Genomic DNA, 6,527 nt, shown 5'->3' on the forward strand with positions numbered 1-6,527 from the left:
GCGGGCGGAAGAGGCGGAGGGAGAGGACGGGGCGGCGGGTTCCGCGCGAGGTGGCGCCGCCCGCTCGCCTGCCACGACTCGCGGCTGGTCTGCAGGGGAGGTGGAGGAGGCGGAGGCGGAGCCCCAGCGGCCCAGCCAGCCCAGGGCCCAGGCTGCTGCCCGGCGAGGCCTGCTCTGCGGCCGCCCCGGCTCCGCTGGGCCCGATCGCGCTGGTGCCGCGCTGGTGCCGCCGCCGCCGCCCGGCCAGCCGCGCGGGCGGAGAAAGCGCTGCCGCCGCGGCCGCGCTCGTGGCAGGTGCCCGGCGGGTCGAGGCTGCGGAAGAGCGAGCCGAGGAGCCCCGCGCCGCCGCCTTGGTTGCTCCCGGTGTCCGCCTGCTGCTGCTGCTGCTGCTGCAGGGATCGCGCCCGGCGATGCTCCGTCTCGCAGCAGACGTCTTCAGCTGCCGGGAGGAGGGAGGCGGACCTGTGGCTGGGGCATCGCCTGGCGGCCTGGACAGGAACGGGGCGAGAATCAGCGGCGCCTTTACTTGGGAGTAAGTGGCACTGAACTCCGCCGCGGGCCTTACTTCCAAGTAAAAGATGCCCAGGCTCGGTCGGTAAGGATGGCAGCGCTTCTGCGGGAGATGGTCTTCTAGTAAAAAGACGGAAGAATAGCGGCGGCGGCGGCGGCTCATTGCAAAACCTACGGATTTGTGTGATTATAATTATTATTAGGGCCACCAAGGTGCATCATATTGGCGGAAATATCTAAAGCGTTTGCAACCTGTTAATACCCGTACCTGCAGTTTTTCACGTGTTGGTTAGGAGGGTGAGAGGAGCTGGACATGCCATGATGCCAATAAAACTCTTAAAAGTTTGCGACAGTGCAGTGGTGTAGCGTGGGTTGTCAGCACCCGGGGCAAGGCAAGTAATTTGCGCCCCCTAACCTGTGGATTTGCGCCCCCTAACCCGTGGATTTGCGCCCCCTAACCCATGGATTTGCCCTAACCCCAGATGTTGCGCCCGGTGCGGCCCGCCCCCCCTGCACCCCCCACGCTACGCCACTGCGACAGTGTATCAAATGACAGATTAAGCAGGTGACAAGGAGCAGTTTCGGTGTTGGAGAAAAATGGCTGTGTTTGACTTCTTAGCAAAACGTTCATTAATTTGTATTCTACTCTAAATGTAATCTCCAGTGTTTTAAAGCAGCTTTATTGTACTGAGTCAGACCACTGGTCCATCTAACTGCGTATTGTCTGTTCTGATTGACAGCAGCTCACCAGCGCTTCAGGCAGGAAGTATCTCCCTGACTTACCTGGAGGTGCTGCACCCCTTCCCAATTTCTCAATTTTAGTTCCTTATGTAAGAAATTTTCCAGCTGTGGGAAACATGGGCTTTCTACAACTTTTCTCAATTAAACATATTTGATTCTTTAAGGTAAAAAAAAAGGCAAGAGCCTACTTAAGAGATTTTCAGGGTGAGGTCTGTGGACCACTGATGGTTGACAAGCTCCATTTTGCTGGTCCTCAGACAGGTTACAGAACAGTCCAGAATATCTGTACTTAGCCTTGACAGTTCATTCATTTCTTCCCCTCTGATAGCTGGGATCAGAGGGCTAGGGTTGTCGTGATTATGACCATGGTTGCATTACATAGGAAAGATTATGCTCATTAAAATGTGTTTTGTAGAACAACAAATAAAAAAACACATTATTAAGCCCAAGACCCCCCAGCAATTTTCTAGTGGTTTGCAAAGAGATAAAAGCTGTTGCTTTAAATGTTGGACAAGGGGAGAGTTTCATAGGTACTGGGGGTGGAAAATTCTATGCTTCAACGCGTCAGTGTGATTTCACCTGCTATTTAATATTTTCATTTATTTTGTGAAAAGTTGTGCTAGCTGACAATTGCTTAAAGATACTATATGCTGAAGCTGTAAACATTCAAACTTGACCATTACTGAACTAAAACACAAGTTATCAAAATACAGTACAGTACTGAAGTGCACTAGAGTTTTTTCCCTAGCAGATCTGCAATTGTTTTCTGTAGTGCATTTATTAATACATCTATAAGATTATATTAATAGCAAATGAACTTTTTCAGGCTGAGTGTGATAAAAGCAATAGTGATGGGCAAAAGTACACTTCTGCTAGCACTGTGATTCTAAGCATGCATATTCATATCAGTTCCAATTAATACACTGAAACTTCAGCAAATTTGCTTAGTGTCACACTACATGGATCAAATTTAAACATAGTTGCAGAAAACCAACCTTTATTTCCTCTGCTTGATATAAAATATTTTTGTAGTCTCTTTGTTGCAAGAATAGCGGCCCATAATTAGTAAATAGTAATATAAGATATAATTACAGTACCTGAAGCTATTGTTATAATATTGATTAGAAATCGTTTTTCATTCCTCTGGTTTATTTGTGGGTCTTTATGTTTTAAACTTAAGTTTTTTGTGGGTTAATTAGTTTCTTTAAAAATCTACAAGATCTGTAAGGATGTCAGACATCTTAGAGAAGCTGGTGATCTTGCACTTTAGTGAAACTGAGGGATTCAAAATTCAGTAGTCCCAACTCAGGGGACTCAAATCCTTGTACATACTTGAGAAATTGTAGCCTAAGGGACTAAAATCTTTTTACATACTTGAGAAATTGTAGCCTAAGGGGTTCAAACTCTTACTAAATAACTATTTCACATGTTGTGAAAGATCAGTTTTAAATCGTTTTTACAGATAATATAAATACACTTTTTTCTTTAAAATTTCATATTTGTAGTGTAGTATATAAATGACAATAGATATTCGTCAAACTAAAATTTTGATATAATCAACCTTTCAAAGCCAATAATTTTTAAATTATTTGTACCCTTTTATTTCCTGTTTTTCTCAAGTATTTTGTTTCAACAAAGCCGACAATGTACATGTACACAATATTTTCAACAATTGTTAACTTTTTATTAGTAGTGATGAAAAGGTTTTGATTGGCTGTTTCTTCTGTTTTAAATTTATCACTTCCTAAGCCTTTGGATGTCAGTGTGTTTTGAGCCCCTTTGTTCTCCTTGTATTTCTTCTTCATTTGCACACTGATTGGTTGATCTGGGGAAAAGTTCCTTTAAGAAATCTAATTTTTATTGAAGCTTCAAAAGTAACTGTGAGCTCTTTAAAAAAATGAAAATGTTGCTTAACATTTGTTGTTTTATTCCATGCAGAGTTTTATGCTGGTCGTTTCCCCTGTTTACTTAAAAGTGAGCAAATCTTTACTTTTTTTTCTTGTTGAGTCATATGCAGTCATAGTCTTGTGGAAGTTTTAAAGAATTTTTTCTTCTTCATTATTTTTGAAATCACACTAAATGCCAACTTGCATGCTATAATTATGATGCTTTTAAATGAGGCAACTAAAAATAGTTTTTAAAAAATGTATATACCTTATTTGATAAATAAATGCATCTGAATCCCTGCTTGTATGTGCTTTCCTTTCTCCATCCTACTTTTTAAAGATCTAGTTGTGTAGCATTAAATTTTGTAATTAGATTAATAAATTAACTATGTCATTCTTACTCAGAAGTCTCATTGAATTCATTGTTTTGCTAACTTAGCAAAAATCAAAAGATAAACTGCTTCTAATTTGATTAAAATGAGTGTGAAATCTGAACACCTGTTTCCACAGCAAGTGTGGGAGTTGATAGACTTGCTAGTTTTTAAGTGTATTATAATAGAATATTCATAAGTAGCAGATGTATGTTAGCTTTAGTTATATAAAGGAATATTTCTACACTGGAATTTCAGTAAAGCTTCAATAAAAAATTCTAGGGGGAGGTTTTACAATTGCTGTTATGTGCTAAAAGCCTTGAAAATCTATTTTAAGCAGCTTTAGCAAACTAAATGTATAGAGAACGGCATGATTTATACACATGTAAGGATTATTTTTAATGAGTTTAATAAACACACACACTTTTATCTGGAAATCTATGATGTCCCCCCCCCCCTTAGACAACAATTTTTACATTCGCTTTATTTTTAGTTGTCAACTGTATTTCTCAGAGCCTGGGATTTATTTTATGAAAAATAAAGAAGTTACAATCAAAGCTATTAAAATAGAACTGTATGGGTAGAAAATATTACTTAGAAATCAAAATGGAATGTTAGCTGTATGAACTAACCAGATTTAAAATCATCTACAAAGATATACACACACTAAAATAGCCGTAGTTGTTGTCACATATTTGATGTGAAATGCAAACCCTAATTATTTCATTTTGGCTCACCTACTTTGTTTAAAAATCAGCAATGAACTGCTGTTGTTTTGGCCATAAAATCTTCTTTAATGTTTTGCTCTTACAATGAAGGGGGACTTTGGGATTCCAAACCTGGACTACATTTCCTTCCAGTAATTTCCCTCCCGCAACACGCAGGCATATCTTCTTCTATCGGCAAGGTTTTGACGTTTTCAGTCCATGCTTCTCAAGTAGGTGGCAGCGGCATGAGAACTGGGTCTCATCTCAAACTGGTCGTCTAATAACCCGTCGGGTTAAAAAAATAAATGCGGGCAGAATGACAAGCTACACTTGCGCGTATGCAAAGTGAAAGGACCGAGGACTCGCTTGCTGAGGAAGGGAAGGTTGCAGGTGCGAGTAGATGCGCTTCTCTTCGAGTTCTTCCCATTTGGCTTGAGCAAAAGCGGGTGGAGCCCAAGGCTGCCTCTCCCCCGCCCCCTCCTCAGCCTTTCTGCCCGAGTGAAAGCAACGCTTCGTTGGGGATTCTTTGCTCGGGGTCGGGGACGGGGCTGCACTTGAGGATGCTTTGACACGTGGCCGAGGAAAGCGGGGGCCGCGCGGCTAGCGGGGAGGCGCAGCCAGCTCGCCCGGGAGGCTGAGGTGCCCCCCATTGCCGCTGCTTTGAGCCCGCGGGACTAAGCCCTCCGCGCAGCTCCCTCGCCGTCCAGAAAGCAGCTGCCTAGCTGGGCTGCTGCAAAGCTCCGCCTCTCGCGCCCCAAGTCCTGCTTGCAGGAGCAAACGAAAGGCGAAGGGGAGCCACCCCCGTCGCTCACCTGGTCCCTCGGCTAAGGAAGGGAAGCGTCCCCACCGCCCGAGCCGCAGCTGGCGAGGAAAGGGAAAGCCCGGGGAGCCACGTCGGCTCTTGACCAGGGAATCCGGCGCGAGGGAACGAACTTGGCGCAGCCAAGGATCCGCAAAACGGGTGGCAGAAGAAGGGGGGCTACCTAGGGGCAGTACAGCGGTATCTCGGGTTACAGACGCTTCAGGTTACAGACTCTGCTAACCCAGAAATAGTACCTCGGGTTAAGAACTTTGCTTCAGGATGAGAACAGAAATCGGGCTCCGGCGGCGTGGCAGCAGCAGGAGGCCCCATTAGCTAAAGTGGTGCTTCAGGTTAAGAACAGTTTCAGGTTAAGTACAGACCTCCGGAACAAATTAAGTACTTAACACAAGGTACCACTGTATGTGGGACAAGGGCTCCCATAATGGGCAGCTCATTCCCACGACGCACTCGCGCGCGCACACTCGGTCAATGCAGCCGGTGCGTAAAATGCACGCCTTGCAGCTCCCGGGTATCCAGAGTCCTCCGCTATGGCGGTGGCTGGTTCTTTGCTTGGTCTTTTCCGCGCCTGCAGTTTGAACCCCAAGATCTGCAGCTCCTCGGGTCTGCGGGGAAGGCCTGGCATTCAAGCCTTAGAAAGCCAGGCCTGGAAAGGCAGAGAGCGGCCCTGGGGATTCTGTCCACTTCTATTCCACATGGAGACTCTTGTCCCCCTGTCCCTCTGCAGGCAGGCCTGCTTTTCGCCGGTTAGGCAGACATACGGCGCGGCGATGTTGTTGTCTAGTCGTTTAGTCGTGTCCGCCTCTTCGTGACCCCATGGACCAGAGCACGCCAGGCACTCCTGTCTTCCACTGCCTCCCGCAGTTTGGTCAAACTCATGCTGGTAGCTTTGAGAACACTGTCCCACCATCTGGTCCTCTGTCGTCCCCTTCTCCTTGTGCCCTCCATCTTTCCCAACATCAGGGTTTTTTCCAGGGAGTCTTCTCTTCTCATGAGGTGGCCAAAGTATTGGAGCCTCAGCTTCAGGATCTGTCCTTCCAGTGAGCACTCAGGGCTGAGTTCCTTCAGAATGGATAGGTTTGATCTTCTTGCAGTCCATGGGACTCTCAAGAGTTTCCTCCAGGACCATAATTCAAAAGCATCAATTCTTCGGCGATCAGCCTTCTTTATGGTCCAGCTCTCCCTTCCATACATCACTACTGGGAAAACCATGGCTTTAACTATACGGACCTTTGCTGGCAAGGTGATGTCTCTACTTTTTAAGATGCTGTCTAGCTAGCGGCGGCAATAGATGTCCGCATAACCAGCCCCGCTGAGAAAGGGAAAACTGGAGCTGCTGGAGGGGGATCTCCAGCCACGCTCATGCACAGCAGTTCCTCCAGTTAAAAGGACGCACTTGCAGGCACACACTCCCACTGAATTTACTGGAATAATGTATACGTTCATAATGCTCTTCTGACTTCTATGCCATCTTCCCAAAGGCCGCACTCGC

General features: G+C 46.0%; 1 long non-coding RNA gene across 1 annotated transcript; it reads left to right on the forward strand.

The window, feature by feature from the left end:
- Positions 1-75: 75 nt before the first annotated feature.
- Positions 76-1,683, forward strand: LOC310767491. Its single transcript, XR_014550930.1, has 3 exons — positions 76-212; positions 266-862; positions 1,052-1,683. It is a non-coding gene; the product is annotated as an uncharacterized lncRNA (long non-coding RNA).
- The last annotated feature ends 4,844 nt before the right edge of the window (positions 1,684-6,527 follow it).

The sequence above is a fragment of the Podarcis filfolensis genome (genome assembly GCF_964270895.1).
Source record: "Podarcis filfolensis genome assembly, chromosome: 7".
NCBI lineage: Eukaryota > Metazoa > Chordata > Lepidosauria > Squamata > Lacertidae > Podarcis > Podarcis filfolensis.